Raw genomic sequence first — 20,275 nt, forward strand, 5'->3', positions numbered from 1 at the left:
ACATGTGTCTAGCACTTTTTACCCTGCACAGGGTACATTCACTCCCATTTCCTCACTTGAGCTTCACAACCACATCCCCAAAATAGCTTGGGACTTGAGGTCAGTCCGAGATCGCTTCAAATCCTGGCACGTCCACTCCTGAGCCCAGGGAATTCCCCCCACACCGGGCTGTGGTGAGGATGGCATGAATTGTTTTGTGAAGTCTTTGTCCCTAACTTGGTAGGTGTTTGTTAGGGACTCCATAAAAGTTAGTTCTTGTTATTCCTGCCAAGGGACTCTCAGCTCCACTTTCTAGACATGGTAAGAGAAGCTCAGAGGTGAAATCATACAATGAGTGAGTAGAGGAATCTCCTGGCTCGTAGCTCTTCAAACAAGAGTCAAGGAAGCCTTTCTTAAGGCTCTCACGTGCTGTGGTGATGTTGACGATGATGATGACCGTGGCGGCAGTGGTTCCTGATCCGCATTTTTGAAAACTGGAAATGGAAGCCCTTTTGCATCGTACTGCGTCTGGCAGGAAGTGCTAGCGATCTACCTATTCTATCATTTCCACTGCCAAGCCACAGTCACCACGCCCAAGAACCATGAGGTAGGCAGTACCGCCTGATATTGAAAAGCATGTGTGTTGGCCCAAGCAGAACTGAGTTCGAGGCTCGGTTCTGTAACCAGGAGCAAGATACTGCGTGTCTTTGAACCTCAGTATCCATATCTAAAAAGAGAATAATGAAGCCCATCTTAGGCAGTGAGGGAGAGGATTGAATGAGACGGTGTATTTAAAGCATTGAGCACAGAGCCTGGCATAGACCAATTATTAAAAAGGTAATAAGAAGTACTCTCATCCCAGAGAATAAGCTCTTCCTTTGAAGGCATTGAGACACTCTCAGGGATTTCACTATCCCTCTGGGGTTGGAGGGAAACCGTGTGGTTACTTGGGACATTTGGAAATGGATACTGTTGAAACGGCTTCCCAGGATGCTGTGCTTTAAAGGAGGTGCTTATCGGCTGAGAGAAAGCGGAGGAATAATTAGAGCGCTCTTTGAAACAGCTCTGCCTTTTAACTTCACAGAACGATCCTGGCTTTGGCAATGAAACCTCCCTCATAACACTCAAAACACTGTATTGAAACCCCTGGTTTTTTGGTCAGTTTCCCCTCCAGGCTCTAAGGCTGGAGAGAGGGGACCCCTCCTTCCCTGAGCATCTAGCTCAGAGCCTGGCTCTAAATAAATGTTTCCTGAATGAATGAACAGACAAAAATTAATATTTTTCTTATTTATCACTTAAAAAACAAACAAACAAACAAACTCCTCTTCTCTCTCCCGAACTGCAGAATTAGTTTTCAATACCTTGCACCCGCACAGCTCCAGGCCTCCCCGCTCTCTGCTTCGTGGGACCAATCCCATTACAGCCTGGAGAACAGCAGCGGGCCCAGCCTTCAGGAGACGAAGCTGGAATGATAATGAGCCGTGCGGCTCCCAGCTCCCCAACCAGAGCATTGACTGAATATCGGCTATGAGTCATCTGATATTTTTGTGAGCCGCAGGGGCACGCCACACGTCTCTGATTGCGTGTGGTTCCATCTGACAAGAGCGTCATTTCAAAATGCCTCTTTCAAATGGCCCACACTTGCCCCGTCACTCCCTCTCCAAGTGACAGGACAGTACCCCATTTACAGCTCCTCTGTTCCCATCTGCAAGGCATTCTATAACCCCGTAGAGCGCCCCCTTTCTCGTGTCTCATCATTGGGACCCTTTGTCAGGACCGCATCCCCCCACTCCTTGAATCAATGCCTCATTGTGGCTGAGCTCTCAGCATTCTCAGTGAGGAAAAGAGGAAGATGCAAGTTCCCGGTGAGGCTGCCACAAGCAAAAGGCCGAGTGGCCAATTAGGATTCCAGCCCCGTCGAGCAGGAGGGACTGGGGACAGAGGCCCTCTGAGGCGCAGCAGAGAACTGCCTGGCACCTGCATCTCCTGACCCCAGAATAATCGTGAGGTTGTGGGCTGTATCAAAGAAGGCATTAATGATACTGCGAGAGGACTAAGAGGCGGGGCACGGGGAGGGGGGCTGGGAGCGCGAGGCCCAGGGAGAGGAGAAAGAATGGAGGAGAGAGATGGGGACTGGGGAAGCGTGAGGAGAGAAGGAACGGCCTCAGTGATGGAGGTGGAGGGGGAAACAGGGAGCCCGACCCAGGTGAGCAGACGGGGGCTGTGGACGAGGAGGGCTGGAGAGGGGAACGGTGACGGGATGAAATTAGTGTGGGCAGGATGGAAACGAAGACACTCAGGCAAGCCTTCATGCGTCGTAGCTCCCGGGGCCACGGGAGGGCAAACCATCCTTTTCTGAAAGGGGGGTGGGGGTCAGACGGAGAGCAATGTTATTGGTGAGCCCCGATTCCCAAGGTCAGTGAACGTTCCTTAGATTTCAGTCCTTCATTTTGAAGAGAAGAGCAAAACCAGACAAAACAAGCTCGTCCCAATTTTTTGCATGCTTGTCCTTAGCACAAGCAACTTCTGATAATGAGGAGTCCACCTCAATCAGGGCAATCTCCTACACCTTCTCCATCTCCAGCAAGTGCTCTGGGTAGTAACTGCTGATATTCAGAAACCCTGCCATGCTGGAAGGCATGCAGCACCTTAAATCAGCCAAGGAATCAATGGCTCACAACCACCGAGCGCTCACTGTGTACCAGGCGTTGTGCCAGAGCTCTCCCAGAGCAGCATGGAGAACCGTCCACAGCACAGGTGAAGAGAGTGAGGCCTTGACAAGTGGGCTAAATTGTCTGACATCACAGAGTCAGTCCACATTCAAATACCAAGTTCTCTAACTGCAGCACCAGTGCACTTTCCGACGTACCACAACGTAAAATTATAACGACAAAGCCAGCAAGAAGGAGGAAGCAGTCCACAAGAAGAGAAATATATTGAAATAATGGAAAAATACTGAAACTTTGAATGTGTGAAGGGCCTATTATCACACTCCTTGCTTCCCCTGGACCTGCCAGGATCCCTCTCCTCCATTCACAGATAATTGGAGCTCACCGACAAGTGCTCAGGGAGAGGCTGGGGACCAGGGGTAAGCGGGAACGCGGTCTATAAATACCATTTCCCAGGCTGGCTGGTGACAGCCCACCTCAGCTCTGGCAACAGAGGAGCGGCTTAATAGGCCAGCTCCAGAGAGATGGGGCGGGGGCAGTTTTCACAGAGGGCTGACGCAGACCCACTGCAAGGCATTCAGTGTGTGGCAGTGAGGACCGCGATTTCAGATGCTTTTCTCTGTCCCTGGGGATCCAAAGCATCTTCTCTTTGCAGCCAAAGCTGAACTCCAATACATCCAAATCAGCATCTTTCTGCTGGATGGGATTGCAGTTCATTATGATGGGAGGGGTGGGGGGAGCAGCGGTGAGGGGAGGGCAGGAAGCTGCATTTTTATTCCTAAAGCTGGAAAACCCTGGGGCCTGGTAAGTAGGCTCCCACAGAGGTTATACATGAAGCTACTTGGACCACAGAAGCAGAAAACCTTCAAGAAGCAGCCTTGGAAATATCCAGCCCATCTCCCTCATGTTGAGACCTGAACATTGAGAGTTAGTTGCTTAGGTGGGGGATCAATGTTTCTTGAGTGCTTTCTATATCATGGCAGTCAGCCTTTATCCTTACATCAGCCCCATGAGACAGGACTCCTTTGAGAGGAGGAGAGGGCATGAAAGACCAGAGAGGGACTGTGACTTTCCCATGGTCACACAGCATGGACGTAGAGCAGAGCTCAGGATTTCTGGATCCAAACCCTGTGTTCCCTCCATTCCCCGCTGTACTTTTCCTACACTCTCAAACCCAGGCTGGAGGAGAAGCTAGGCTCCGGGCCATGGGGACACCTCTGCTGCTCCCCTGCAGGCTCTGTCTTTGCCTCAGCCAGGATTTTCTGGCGACCTGACAGGCCTCCTGGTGACACAGCTGGAGTCGCTCATCATTTGGAGGACAGAGGCTATGCCACCCAGGGCTTCCCATCAGTGCTTTCAACAGGGCACGCCTCCCTTTCGGAACCACCTGGTGGGAAGCCCAGGCTGGGATTCCTAATTCAAGCAAACTTCCTGCTGATTTTAATTGGAGGTTTTGCCCAAGACAGGAATGCAGTGCCAGGCCAGTGGCATTTTAGGGAAGATCATAGGAATCGAGTGCCAAGGAGAAGGGGGGAACAGATTTAGGCTAAAATAGAAAACTATAATCCGTAAGTCCCATTTGCCTACCAGGAGTGTTTATTTAAAAGGGAGAGGAAAGTTTAAAAAATGAAATCAGAGTTCTGAATCAATCATTCTTCTATTAATTCCTAAGACTCTACAAATTGTGTGCTCTATAGACCAGAGACTAGTGCTGGACTGGGAAGACAAACAGTTGTTTTTAGGTTTCCGATGATGCACTGTTTAGGGGGTGTGCTGTGTATGACTCTGTTGTGTGTGTGTTACAGGAATAGTGCTGATACAAGATGAATATATCAATGGTGTCAGAATGCTTGGGGCTCTACTGAAGGAAGCCTCGATTTATGGATGTGCTAGGGTAAATTATAACTGGCCATCAGACCCAGTCTGTGTTCATCATTTTCCCCAGATTCATATTTAGCTTTAATCATTCCCCTCCTTGAGTTTCTATCATTGACTTAATAGTTTGTTTTCCTTCCTTCTGATAGTTCTTCACATAATGTCAAAGAGCCTCATGGCACAGCTCATAGCGATGGAAGAAAAAACCCAAAGAAGAATTTTGTGGTCCCTTGCCACGATGAAGATGCTTTCTGGTTTGGAACTGTGGAATGAAGGCAATAGGTCTTATTGGTGGAGGGCAGAGGCAGAGGGTAGAAGGGGGGAGGGGAAGAGCAGCAAAGAGAAAACCCGATGGAACCTTTAAATTAGGTTGTCAGGAGTTTAACTGGGGAGGATTATGAAACAATTTTTGCAAATTACATAGCTCTGTGCCTGGAAGGAGGTGACAGGCAACATCAGCTACATGTTCAAATTCAGCATTTTGCTTTGGGGCATGGATGTGCTGAGGGTAAGGAGGAAGGATCCAGAAGCTTCTTTAGGGCTGACAGAAATGCTAAAAGCGGCAGGAAGCTCCCAGGTGGAGAGCTGCCAGAGAGTTGTATTCTTCCTGGGCGGAAGTCAGGCAGGAGAATGACATACAGACCAAAGGTGAGAGAGTGAGGAGGGGCTAACCAGGTGTAACGGACCTCACCCTGAAGCACAGTGGTGGTCATCTAGATCAATGATCTGGGCAGTGACGGGGGGTGAGCCAGTTAACAGACATGGGAGTCAGTTAAGGAAATGCTGGATCTGCTCTACCACTATTTTGTTGTGGATATTTGACCTTGGATAAATCACTTCACCTCTTTGATCCTCAGTTTCTTTATCTGTCAAATGGGAAAGGTAACACCTACCTTACACTTTAACTTCAGAACAAGAATCAGATACGTGAAGCTCCTGGGAGGTTCGCAGTGAAAGGAAGCTATCTGTGATTGACCATTAACTATAATTATTACTGAGGGCAAAGGAAAACTGTGTTTTATATTCCTCTCAGGTAAAAATATTCCTCTCAGTTACTACAACAGCCCAGTTGATTATAGCTTAATGTCCTAGTCTCCCTGTCACTCACCCTCCACAGTTCTAATGAACGCTGTCACCATGATGCTTGAAGAAAGAGCTAGATGTGGGCTTTGGAGTCAGAAAAGATGGGGTATTGAATCAGAGCTCCGCTCATTACTTAACCTTGAGCTAATTGCTTGTCCTTTCTAAGCTTCAGTTTCCTCAACTACAGAATGGAATAATAATACATTACTTGCAGGACTGTTTTGAAGATCAGATAAGATAATGTATGTAGAGCTTCTAACATAGGTAGGTACACATTGTCTCTCATGAAAACAAACTATTGTGCTCCTCTTGAGCTCCCAAAGAAAATGGTCCCTTTGAAATAAGTATAGATTTAAAAATCCAGGGAAAGAATTCAATAAATATTGTTGGGTCCATTGAATATTGATATTAAAACAGCAACAACAACAAAACTCTCATTGATACTTAATCTCTTCTATACCCCAGAATCATTAACAGATGGATTGCAGATCTAAATGTGAAAAGTAAAATAATAACATCAACAAAACACCTTTTAGAAGAAAACACAGAGGAGCATCCCTATGACATTGGAGTAGTCAAAGATTTCTTAACACAGCTCACCATAAAGGGAAAAAACATGTTGATTAATAGGGATATATTAGGATTAAAACACATGAATCAAAAGATACCATTCAAAGAGTGAAAAGACAACCCTTAGTTAGAAGGGTTAGTTAGAAAATATATTTGCAATATCTTTACCCAAAGACTATACTTATAGTACATAAATAACTCCTACACTGGCTGGATGCTGGGCTAGTCAAAGGCATTTCATGCTGCCTGAGTTTGCCACTCCTTCCTGGGTCTCTTTAAACCAGAGTAGATGCAATTATCACAACTTATATTTTTCTTCAGAAGGTTCTCACTAAACTGTCTAATAAATGTGATTTGTCCCAGAAAAAAAAAAAAAGGACCAAACAGGAAAGTAGGCAACTGATAACGATGATATGAACGGGCATGTCATAAAAGAGGATATTCAATAGGCTAACAAGCACATGAAACTCCCCGTCATTAGTCATCAGGACCGCGCCAATTAAAACTGCGATGGGATACCTCTGCAGCAGGATGGCTGAAATAAAAATAAAAAGGATGAGAAACACTAAGTATGGGCAAGGATGTGGAACAATCAAAACTCTTCTATGCTACCTGCAAGAGAGATCATTCATTCAGCAAGTTTGGAAAGTGGAATTAACTACTGAAGTATCTGTAAAGCTGAGCGATCCCCTCCCTAGTAGACACCCAACAAAAATGCACATAGACGTTCACTCAAAGGCGTGTGGGAGACAGCAGCACTCCGCCACAGCCCCAGCCTGAAGACTGTGCAAGTGACCACCGCAGCAGAATGGATGTCTAGAAACACAGCGGAATACTCTTGAGAATGAATGTGCCAAAACCACACAAAACAATATGAAGGAATCTCACGGAAGAATGAAAGGTGAAAACAGCCAGATACCAAAGGGGCCACACTGCACAAAGAGAGGAAAAACTGAGCTACCGTGTGTGGAGCCATGAGAGGCATAATTCCCTGGAAGAGAAGGCTGATGGTATCGGAAGAGGACACAGTGGGTTTCTGCACCGCTAATAACGCCCTGTTCTTTGATCTAAGCGCTGGTTACATGTGGGAATTCATTCTGCGAAAATTCATCTTGCTGTACGCTTAACGATATCTTCACTTGCTACATATCTCTAACACTTCCATAAAACATTTACCCCAAAAAATCGTCCTTTAAAACAACCAGAAAAACACTATTAAGGCAGCAATATGTTACATTTTTATATCACTTTTAAACTTTCTAAAGCTCTTCTGTTTGGTTCTCTGATTTAGATCTTCACGACTTTTCTGTGTCATAGGTTGGGCTGAGGGGTATCAAGGATTTTTAAGGATATGAAAAACTGGGCTCAGAGAGGTGACGTGACTTCCTGAAGGTCACCAGTGAGCTGTCCCATCACTAAGATTACAACTCACCCGGATGTGAGTTTGTTGGTCGATTTGGAGGGTGGAGGTGGGCAGGAGCATAGGGAAATGGTGCTAAAGAGGATAAAGAGCTACAGAAATTTTAAGAAATTAGTTCTATTTCTGACTCAATCCTCTAAGCCTCTAGATTTTTTTCAGAACAAGAAGCCACTTCTGAGCCCCAGGGAAGGAAAAAAACCCTGAAAATCTAAAAGCAACAAAAAGGGTCTGGAGAGACTTATTTTCTTGCCTTACATCAACCAAGGGAGTCAATTCCCTACTTGCTACAGATGTACAGTGACAAACAGGGATGGGCATGGAGACATCCCTGGTAGCGCTGAGCTGAACAAACCCTGCACATCACTCATGGTGAAGCTCAGCTGCCGACACGCAGCTCCCTGCCCCTCACCCTGACTGTGCATCCTTGGGTTGCCATGGGGTTAGGACTTACTGCCTTCTTAACCTCCGTAAATAGAAAAGAAATGCACAAGATATTCTTAGTGAAAAGCTTCATTGCCCCATGGTTGGGAGGGTACTTCTAGGATTCTGTGACTGACAGCAGGCTACCCCGAGCTAGCCCAGGGTTATCTGTTGGCTTGTACCTCTTCCTCAATAGGACAATTTAGTACACACTCAGAATAGGTCCTTGCCATGAATTTGCCACCTCCTCCCAGGGTGCGTGCACGTGCACACACACACACACACACACACACACACACACACATCAGTAGGTCAGGGACTGTCAAAGTAGCAATTAACTCTGGTAGGTGGAGCTGTCTGCATGTTTAGCGTGGCAGATTTTCAGAATTCCGGAGTGGAATGATGCCTAGACAAGGCTTAGTCCACGGGAAACAGAGCTTATGTGACTTGCCTGAGGTCACACAACTAGTACCTGGAAAGCCAGAGGCAGAATCTTTCCCTTGAGGAAGGAAGGACCCTGCACACAGCCACAAATGTAGACCGTTCATCTTTCCCCAACCTCTCCCAAGGGGACCGACAGCCCTTTACCTGGGTGACTGTGCATTGGGGGAAAGGAAATATTCATACTTTTCAAGGATTACTGGACACTGGCTTTGAACTGATAGTATTTCTAGGAGACACAAAATGTCACTGCGGTCTACTAATCAGCATAGGTGTTTATGGGGGGGGGGGGTCAGGTGATCAATGGGACTTTGGTTCAGGTTCTTCTCACAGTGGGTCTGATGGTTATGTTTGCATTCCAGAGTGCATGCTTGAGATGAATCCATGATTGGAATTCTCTGCAACGGGCAGAAACCCCTTCCTTCCCACTTCTGGCATCCCCACCAAATAATAAAACTTATATCATGGAATATTCTCTCCCTTTAACCCGCTTCCAAGAAAACAAAACAAGACAATAAGAACAACAACAAAACACGTACCTAGGCCGAAGCATGTTGCAAGGGGCATGAGCCATACGATAAATCCGCTAAAACAAACTCTGTCTTGATTGACAAAGGTTCAAAAGGGCAATTTTGTATTACAAGATATTTCTTCATAAGGTCTCTGAAGAGTGCACGAACCTCTGTACTAAAATGTATCACAATGGAAAAACAAATGACAAACCCACAATGTACGGCGGGTGGCCACGGATCCTTTGACACTCCTCCCATAGACAGGAGATCTCTGTTCCCCTCCCTTGAATCTGGGCAGATTCCACCACTCCTTTGACCAATACAGTTAAGGCAGAAGTGATTCACTTAGTTTATGGACTCAGCAGCAGCCTCTACTTCTTGTCTCTTGGAAAACTCCCCCCTTAGAGCTCTGAGGCCACTTACAAGCAGGCTGACCACCCTGCTGAAGAGACCACATGAAGTGACCCTGAAGAGAGAGCTGCCCAGCTGAGCCCAGCCTTTTGCTCACCTCTGCTAAGGAACCAGATATGCGAGTGAAGCTCTCTTAGAACCTCCAGCTCAGCCCAGCTGCCACCTAAATAGCAATGAGTGACGTCGCGTCACCTCATGTGGACAGAAGAATCGCCCAGCCAATTCGGGCACAAATTCCCGACTCATAGATCATGAGCATAATATAATGATTGGTGCTTTAAGGCCCTAAATTTGGGTCAATTTGTTAAACAGCAATAGATATTTAAACTGTTATATACCATGAGCCCCCAGAGAGAACTCAGGATCTCTCTTCCTCCTTCCATTACTACCAAGCTATGTAACTGTACCAGGCAGAACTTGAAAAATGTCCTCCCTCCCCAAGATTCCAGGCTCTAACCCCCAGGACCTGTGGATGTGGTGAGAGATCACTCCCAAGACTGTGTCCTGTTATTTGGCACAGTTGATGTAAAGATACTATCTAGGTGAACCTAATTTAATTAGAGGTGTCCCTTTGAAAGCAGAGAGTTTTCTCTGGCCGTTGGCAGAAAAAGAATTCAGAGAGATCCAAAGCCTGAGAAAGACTTGCTGCACCTCTGTTCCTTTGAAGATGGAATGGTCCATGTACCAGGACTGGAGAATAGCCTCTAGGAGCTAAGAGTGAACTCTGGCCAATGACCAGCAAGGAAAAAGTGACCTCAGTCCTATAACCATAAAGAAGTGAATTCTGCCAACAACCAGACTGAGCTTTGAAGTGGGTTCTCGACATCTTCGTTTCTGCTTGTGAGACATCAGCAGAAGATCCAGCTATACCAGGTCCAGCCTCCCGACCCATGGAAACTGAAGGATAATAAATGCATGTTGCTTTCAGCCTCTAAATGTGTGGTAATGTGTTACAGAACAATACAAAACCAATATAGTTACTCTGGCCAAGACACACTCTGTTCTATTTTATTCTTTAATAAAATGACAGGAATCGATTAGATGATCTTTTAGGTTCCCTGACAGCCACGACATTTTATGATTTTGTAATTTTAGGCCATTTAACCTTCCTGAGCTTCAGATTCCTAAGGTAAAGCACAGGTGCAGAGGCCCAGTCCTGTGCCGGTTTTCTTTTACCTGCTAGAGCTCAAGATCTCTGTAAACGGAGGCACCCCTGTCTTATTCATCATCTACCAAGACCTCATGCATAACGCCTGGCACTTAGTAGGTGATCACTAAATATCTGCTGGATGAAGGAATGCATGGATAAATGAAGATTCAGTATAAATATTAAGGTATATATTCTTTGACAAGAACAAAGGGCTATGCTTATATAGGATGGCAACAGAAGAAGGGGTATCATTTCATAATGTTGGACCAGTCATTAATTTCTGTAAGCCTTAGTTTTCTCACCTGTACATGGGGAGTCTAATCCTTGTTCTAGCTCTGCCCAACCCCCAGGTTATTATAACAATCAGCCCTTCGCAAAATAAAATAATCTATACGTAAGGTATCTGTCTTATACATAAGGTATTTGTCTTAGTAATAGTTTACTTTTTAGAATTGGGAATATATCTAAGCCAAATGAGGTAAATTTATTCCCTAATTATACCAGAGACTGAGTACCTTCCTGCTGTTATTTTGGCCGCTGCTGGTTAGCAGTCTTGCCACCTCTCAGCAGCAGTTCTACATGCTGGGATACAGAGCCATTAGCATCTGTTTAAGCAGAGGTGTTGGAAACTCAACTCGAAGAAGTCTGGCTGAAGGATGAGGATCTCTATTGTCAGGAAATCACAAGCTGTGGTAGCACACCAAATAACCTGGGTCATTGCCTCTTAACCTGGAGTAAATCATTCTTTTCCAAGGCTGTGAGCTGAGGAACCCAATCCCTTAAAAAGAATTCAAAAAGAATGGTTCTATGGCCAAACAAGTTTTTTTAAAAAATGCATATGACCCCTTCTCTATTTAATTGTTTTTTTAATTCAACATTTCCTAAACTTATTCAATCAAAGACACCACTTCCTCCCCTCCCCCCATCCCTTCACCCCTTCTCAATATCCTATCAGTTCCCTCAAGGGAACTAACTTTTGCCTGGTTTTGACCAAGTGCACATACTGTGAGATGAGAACATATTTATGGCAGTGAAGAGAGGCTTCTAATCCAAGGTTAGTTCGGTCCCCAGACCAGCCATATCAGTATCACCTGGGACCTGGGACCCAACCCAGATCTACATAAGGAATCAGAAACCTTGGGGTGGGGTCCAGCCATCTGTGTTCAAAAGGCCCTCCTGGTGACTGTGATGCCCGCGCCAGTTTGAGAACCACTGCCTTAACCCACAGATCTGTGGTAAAGCTCATGTCAACACAGGACATTCTCTCTACCCCAAGTTCAAAGCATCATCATCCCTCAACTTCCGTCTCAAATGGTCCCTCACTTCAGTTCAGCAAATGCTGTGTCCTTCTATGCCAGGCACTCTACCTGTTACTGCGGGGGTGGGGGGGATACACTGGTGAACAAGAAAAACAGAGTCCCTGCCCTCACAGAATCTGTCGTCAAGTAGGGGAAATCTAGGATTAAACACACAATTGCAAACGTGCCGGGGGTAGAAGAAACTTCCACGCAGGATGCAGTAAAGACATACTGTTGACAGTGCAACCTGGTCCAGTGTGCCAGGACAAGCATCACTAAGAACTGAGGATTTGATCTGAAATTTAAAGGATGAACAGAACAATCCAGGCAAAGAGAAAAGGCGATTCCTAGAGTCTTCCCGACAGGAATACATTTCTCTCCTTTCTTACCTCTACTGCTATTCAAATTCCATGTTTATACAATGGGAAGCATAACAGCATCTATTTTACAGGGTTGTTGTAAGGATTCAGTGAGTAAATTATGTAAGGCATTTAAAGCTGTGCCTGGTACATAATAAATAGTTATTATACATTAACTATTATTATCATGGCGAGTTAGTAGGAATAAGAGCTGCTGTCTCAGGACAAGCTCCTGAAATTGACCTGCCTGTAGTGACTTGGCACACAACTGACACTCTCCCTTCCATCTGATCAGAGTGATGTGTGATGCTCTTGGCACACTGAATAGTCATGGCGGGTCGGTTACCCTCCTACAAAGCCCACGTGCTTCTGGTCCCTCCAAGTAACAAGCACATTTACCAAGAGTCGTTTTGTTTGTTCCCAAACCTGCTTATGCCAGTTGTATTTGCTATTATGTTCCTGAGACCAAAGTATTCTAGGAATGTGTCTTCTACTTTATGAAAAGTATGTTTAGATCTCTATTTTTGTGTTTGGACAATAATTGTAAAACGCTACACAAAAGCATAAAAATGTCTAGGATGAGAAATAATATTAGCTTATAAATTGTATTGGCTTAAACACTAAAGATGTAAGCAAATTAGCTTTAAGTATGCCATTTAACTATCGCTCTCCTTTCTTCCAAAGCGATTAAAAAATTAAACTTTTTGAAATTAAAAAAAGTCAAATAAATCAATGAAATGCGAGCTTTTTTCTGTGGGAACTCATTTGAATTCTGTGGGAAAATTCTATAAAGACCAGTTGATGAAAGAATTGCCACCCACTTAAATAAAGGAGAAGTACCTGGAGAAGACTGGGAGGGTTCATAAAAACCTACAGACGTTTAGGTGTTGCTTCTTAAGAGTCTGTAAACTACTGCTCCACTCTGAATAAACCAAAGTTGGAAATACTATACTATAATTACTATACTATACTATACTATATATATAGTATATATACTATACTATACTATACTATAGTATACTATACTATAATTACCGGTGTGGTTTATGCAAGAAAGCCAGGAAAACATCAAATGGAATATATTATACAAACACCCTCAAAAAAGATTTTGGCCAGACTTCAAAAGGCTGGCCAAGAAATATATATTTATATATTTTAAGTTAAAATAAATTGTGTTTATATATGTGCAGCATTGCGTACATTTTAGCGTTCCTTATTTTAACTTTTTCTGTTAATTGAGAAATCATTGGTTTCGAAATCTGTCTGATAAGGAGCCTGTGCTTGACTTCTTACTATGTGCTAACAGTGGCCTATATGTTCTTTTACTGATTTTTCCGATGGTGGGTATCATTTTATCTCCACCATGTCAATTGGAAAAATGAAGTTCAGATGACTTAATACTGTACCAACGTTCCATTGTTAGTAAATGGCAGTCTACACCTTGGTCTGTCAGATTCCAGAGTCTAAAGCCTTAAGTATCTGAAATTTCATTGCCTCTCTACTACGTTATTACATTTTGTTGGGCTCATGAATTATTTTCTCCAATGGAAAGATCTGTGTCTTAGAAGCAGAAACAGTGTCTTCATCAAAAATCTAGCATCTACTACAACTGTGCTCTTGATTATATTAACATTGCATCTGTGCATTTCTTTATAGGTTATGAAGAGTTTTCACATATAGTATCCAAATTGACTGAGACATCAACTCCATAGGGTAGCTTTTCTTATTATCCTGATCATACAGGTGAGGAAACACAGGGCTCAGGTAGGTTTCGCGATTTTTTGAGGTCACACATCTAATAAGTGGGAGAGCAGGGACTGTCAGCCTAATAAACTGACACTGACTTCAGCTCAATAAAAGATAAGAAGTCACACCCCTCTGCCCCCCAGCAGGAGTCTGTGGAGATTAAATCCAGAGGCAAGTAAGTATAGGGTTCAGAGAGAAGAATCAAAATCAGTGTGGATACTGAAGGTTCTCATAATAGAGAGAACGATTATCCTGGTAGCTGGACTCTTTCCATAGACACCAATTAAACGCTGTCTGGAGCAGGAAGTTTGTAGAAAGCTGACCTGGGCTCAGAAGCTATGGCCCCACGATTGAAGCCTGAGGTGGATGCCCCCAAGAGATCTTCATCCGAACAATGCATAATTACATTGTGCCTGGCTAAAGCCCGGGGGGCTGGGTCAAGTCCACGTGAACATGAGAAGTAAAAAGAAACCGAAGACCAGGAGTCACTGGAAAAAGGCCAATAGTTATACTGCCTGCCCTCAAGTTAAAGTTCCATGAATCTCCTTTGTCTTACAATACTATAACCGCTACAAAAATCAGGACAGGGTGTGGGGAAAAATATCAAATCACACTGTCCTAAAGCACCTAGTTGGTGCTAGGAATTTCTTTTCATCTCACTGAATTTAGTAAACTCTTAGAAGTGTCTATTTTTGTCCTTTTTTTTTTCACTAGGGCACATTTCCCAAAGTAGTGGACTTAACAACAGATCCTTGCAGAATTTGGATGCAGGTCAATTAAAGACAATCTCAATTTGCAGTTTCCATTTTACTGCCTGGACTGTCACAGTCAGAGGGTCTGAATTTTAATCACGCTCTGTTCACACATTCCCAGAGTGACCTTGAACACGTCACAACTCCCTTTGGCCTTAGTTCCTTCCTTTGTAAATGAAGAAGACAATTTAAACCACATACAATGTAGTATGCGAAAAATCTGTAGATTATTTGTATGGCAATGCATACAATTTTAAAATATTGTGTCAACATGTTTTGGGGACCCCAAGTAGAAAATAATTTATTTGCCCATTCATTGAGCACATTTTAAAAAATATGTGCCAATTACCATGCTAGGGAGTTATACTGTTAAAGTGATAAAAAAAAACATGGGTCCAGATGCGTACATGGGACTGACGGTCTCACAGGAGAGACAGGTGTTAATAACTGGGTAAACAAAGGTACAGTGGTAAACTGAGATTTGGGCTTCATTTGGGAAATCAGATCGCTAGGAAAACATATTAAACAAGTCCTGATACAGCCTTTCAATGCAAGGAGCACAGGCTTTTGAGCTGAGATCTGAAAGATGCATAGATACTATTGCAGATAAGGAAGAAGGAAGAAAGCTTCAGGGAAGAGCCTGTGTGAAGCCTATGGGGTGGGAGGAGTGTGCACACCTAGTGAATTGAAAGATTAGTGAGTTGGCTGAGCGAGCCAAGAAGAGGTGTGAAACACAGAGTAAGAGGCAGGCAGAGGCCAGATCACGACAGACCTGTAGGTCATCTTAAGAGTGTGCCCATTCTCCTAAGAGCAGGGATTAGTCACCAAAGGCTGTCGAGATCAAATTTGCTTCTTAAGTAATAATTCTGACGGCCTCCTGGAACATAGATTAGAAAGTGATTTGAGTAGATTTTGGGAGGCTTAGCTAAAAGGCTACTGTCATTTGGGGCAAAAGATCTGAGTTTGAACTGTAGGCTACTCATGAAAATTGACTAGCATCATCAGAAAGCAATATGGTTCAAAGATTCAATTTCCATTCTTGTATCAATATTTTGGAGTTGAACAGTTACTCTGTCACTCTCTGTGAGTGATATTTCTCCTAGGAGTTGGGAAGGACCTCAGAGATAACTGAGCCCAGTTGTTTTCAAATTGTTTTAGCAAAAATTAAAAAATCACCTTATTTTCCCAAATGAGTTTTAACGCAGAATTCTCATAAAGAAAACGGCTAAAGAGCTGCCCTGGTTAAAGGTGAGGTGCACCTGGTCTCTGCTCAGCCTGAACCCGCCCCGCAAGGCTCCTTTTTTGCACCCAGCGTTCTCATTCTGAAATATATGCTAACAGATCCAGTGTGGACTTAGTCGGGCTCACAACAGGGCCCAGCCAGGGGGACTTGAACTCTGGTTCAAACAAGTGTCCTTCTCAAAAGCACATCCTGAGGCTAGATAATGATGCTTTGAAGACAAAGACCCCTTCGCTTGTATCTTTAAGTGTCTTACAGTGTCTGGCATAGGACGGGAGACCAGGTAGTCAGTAAACATTTATGGAATTGCACAGAAGCCAGCAGAGTTCACTGCTCAAGCTGATTTTGTGCTGCTTTTCTTTTTTCTCTCCCTCTCTCCCTTCCTCTTTTCTTTCCTCCCTCCCTCCCTGCTTCCTTCCCTCCTCTGCAATGAGAGGTGATTTCCATCACATTGCAGTTTGTAGTTTAGGCAGGTAATCTGAACACCTTGGATCATCCTGCCTCAGGGGCAGGTAGAATAGCATAGATATTAAGGGAAAGGACTCTGCCAGGGTTTGAATCCTGCCTCTTATATGATGTATAATCTTCAGCGAGTCAATTAACATCTCTGGATCTTAAACTTCCCCATTCATAACATGGGATGAGTTGATGCTGCCAGGTGAGTTGTCATGATGATTAAATGAGGTGAAAGTGTGTAGGACAGTGCCCGGGGCAAGAGAAATGCCTTAGAGTGTTACCTTGAACCTAAACTCAGCCCCATTCTCTTCCTGATGAATTTAATTCCAAGTTCACCCTGCTTGCAGAGCCCCCTTTCACAGAGCACTCAGAGTTTACACAGTGCTGGCAGACATACCATCTCAGGTGAGCCAGAGACCCTCTGAGGCAGGATGAAGAAATTATGCTGCCTGTTTCACAGATGAGAAAACCAAGGTTCAGAAAGTCTAGTAATAGTGACCAAACTCAAAGCCCACTTCCCAGTCTTTCCGCCTTTTTAACTGCAAAACATAAGGACATCCTGGTAGCGAAACAATCCACAGGAAACTTCCCTGTGGGTCCCGCCTTTCTTCGACCTGTCTAACTGAAGTACTGTGGTCTGACTCTAGGGCCAGCTCCTGCACAAGCCAAAAGAAATCCACCACAGTATCCCTGGGACCTCCCAAATTACCTAATACGTGATGGAAACCCAATCTGGTTGGGTGTTACATTCCCCATTGGCAGGTGTGGTCTGGAATTAATCCTGCTACCATCATCCCAACAAGCACTGACCCTTGGGGGTGGGATGGGTCTTATTTATCTTAATGCTTCCAGAGCCCCACACAGAGTAAGTTCTCAGGAACTCCTTGCTAAGTTGACCTGCACTGAACCTGACCTCTTCTCTGTACTTACAGGGGCTGTGTCTGGTGTGTCTGCCTGGGCTCTGGAGCTGATTCCGGGTTCTACAACTGGTGCCGTTTCTTGAATCTCAGCACACTACACTAGGGTCTATAAAACTCTACTCCTGGTCTGTCATCACCCACATGACCTTGAGGGGCTCACCCTGCCTGTGACATCATCCTACACTCAGGCCAAGGTGCCCCAACCCAGCGCAGCCGCCTCTCCTGCTTCTGCTCGCCTCCTAGAGCCTGCACAGGGCTCCTGACCGCCACACCCACCCATGGAGTCAGCAAGACCCTTCCAGTCCTGCTGCTTATCTGCCCTGTGACCTTGGACAAGTTAATTTAATTCCATCTCTGCCTCGTCAGTTTCCTTACCTATAAAACAAATCCAATCGCATCCACTTCATAGAGATAATGTGAAGATTAGATGAAAAAAATATACGTCATCATCAACACTCAGACTCACTGAATATTACTGTGGGCTAAGCAATTTGTATGCAAAATCAGTGCCTGGTAAAAATAAGAAAAATAGCTTAACACGTATTGAGTGTTTTCTGTGTGCCAGGCCCTGTTCTAAACAGTTTATGTGGGTTCAAGCATTTAATCCTCAGAACAACCTTATGAGATTGGCACTGTTATTAGCCTCATTTTATAGATGAGAAAATTGAGGCTCAAAGGTGGTAGTAACTTCCCCAGGGTTATAAGGTGAGCAGGCAATAAATCTGGGATTTGAACCCAGGCAGTCTGACTCCAGAATCTTTATACATAGCCAGCTCTATTGCCTATTATAATAGCTGCTCAGTTAAGTGTTTGTTATTGCTCTGTGATTGTGATTATTATTATCATTCATCTTATTTGCCCTACATATAGGATAGTCACCTCTACCTCCAATTATACTCAATTTATCCTGTGGTGCTTAAACTCCAAAAAGATTCCCTCTGCCCCCAGTGACCCACAACCCCCAGCATTCACCTGCTTGAATCTGGGCTGGGCTTTTGGCCAACAGAATATGGTGGAAGTGATGCTCTCTGACTTCCAAAGCTAAGCTGTAAGAAGCCTTACCGTTTCCTCTTAGTCTCAGGAGGCTGTCGTGTTTCAAGAAGCCCAGGCCACCTGGAGAGGGTACGTGTAGAGCCAGCATCCTGCCAGCCCTGGGAGTGAGCCATCTTGGATGTCCAGTCAAGGCCCCCTGTGACCCCAGCCCCAGCCGACCTGAGGGAGCCCCAGCTGTGCCCAGTCAGTCTACAGAATCCTGAGAGTTGATAATAAGTGTCGTTTTGAGCCCAGAAATCTTGGGTGAACTGTTTGGCAACAACTGATACACAGAACCCCCCTTTTGCCGTCCAGCTCAATATTAAAGTTCCAGTATGCCTTCAAACCAATTATCTATATTTGACTTCTCACTAGATTTTATAGGTAAACACGTCTTTGAAGTAACAATAAAATAATATTTATTGCCCTTGGGTACATTATTAAACCGTCTGTGCCTCAGTTCCCTTATCTGTAGAGTAGAAATAGTAAGACCGTAAGAGTACCTAGTCTGTAACGCTGCAGTGAGGGGGAAGTGAGTTAATTCACATGAGACGCTTAGAACAGTGCCCGATCTTTAGAATCCATATACAGGTGTCCCCTGCTTTTCAAAAGTCTGCTTTATGCCACTTCGCTTTTACAAAAGACCTTACAAGAGACATGTTTTCACTAACCTAAAGAAATCCAAAGATTTTAGCTTTTATGAAGAAAGGTAATTGCTTCTTTGCTTTATGGCATTTCAGCTTATGAAAGGTTTCACAGAAAAGCTCTATTTTCGGATAGTGGGGGAAACCCGCACTCAGGGACAACTCTCTATTAACTGAGTCAGGCTTTTTACTTAATCTGAAGGCTAGCGCAATTATCCCACGTTGCAAATGACGTACATAAAGCCCTGTGGCTAGTAAACGGAGCCAGGATTTGGATCCAGTCCGTGTGCTGCTAAAGACCCGGGCTCTTTCCCTCTCCCACCCCCGCCCAACAATGCCACCCTTCTTGACACAAGTGATGGCATCTGCTTGGTGGACTCAGCCCCCATGGAGCCCAGGACACAGACAAACCGCAGCAGAGCAAGTGGTTCATTTGCAAATTCCAGCTTGCTCAGCTCAGGTGGCCCAAGGTCCCCAGTGTTAGCACCTCTGTCTGACACTGCTTCGTGGCAGGGAGGTGCCCTGCCTGCTGGTGTGAGAGACGCTCATTAAAGCCTCTGGTTCAGATGGCAGGAAGCAGCCCACAGCCAGCAAGGAGGTTCAGTTCTCCTGGGAAGGCTTCAGACGAATCAGCACAGCTGCATTTCTATGTCCCCTGCCCACCCCAGTATCCAATACATACTAAATGAATATAACTGAGTGACATGCCAAAGTGGAATTCCAGGCACCCTCTCCAGGTGAGTGAAGGAGGGATGTAATGATTAGGGCAAGTTTTCTTATCTCAGGAGGAGAGATGACAACACTGCGAGTTCTTTCTTTGCAGGTCCCAGCGGTGGCAGGGTATTTCTAGCTGTCTGTGCCTTGCAGAGGAAGAGCAAATTACAGATGTGGACAGGTTTTGCACTCAGAATAGTGAGGCGACCTGCTCAAGGTCCACAGCTTGCTAAGGTTAGGGTGCAGTCTCATCCAACCCCCGATTCTGTTCCGTGTTCTTCCCGTTACCCGATTTTGTCCCTCCTTCCTCCCTTCTAAGGCCTGTCCAGCTCCTCTCTCCTCTGGAGCCCTCCTGAGCCTTCCCTAGACCCAGTGTGCTCAATGGTGCTCTACACTCTGTGCCCTGGGCACTCTGCTCACCTTTAATCAATGTGTTTTCCCCGTGTCTTTGGGCTTCTGGACTTTCCACTTCATTTTCTGGAGTGACAGCCAGCAACACTGACAGGTGCTTTTGTTTAAAGTCTGGTAATGGTTAAGTATGAACTCTTTTGCCCAGGTGCACAGCCAGTGTGGTCAGCCTGGGG

The 20,275-nt window shown here is 44.9% G+C and overlaps 1 protein-coding gene across 5 annotated transcripts in view; it reads right to left on the reverse strand.

Moving 5' to 3' along the window:
* BRINP1 (BMP/retinoic acid inducible neural specific 1) overlaps positions 1 to 20,275 on the reverse strand; it is a 423,362-nt gene that overhangs the window by 2,420 nt on the left and 400,667 nt on the right. The window lies entirely within an intron of this gene.

This window comes from Stenella coeruleoalba (genome assembly GCF_951394435.1).
Source record: "Stenella coeruleoalba genome assembly, chromosome: 7".
Lineage (NCBI taxonomy): Eukaryota > Metazoa > Chordata > Mammalia > Artiodactyla > Delphinidae > Stenella > Stenella coeruleoalba.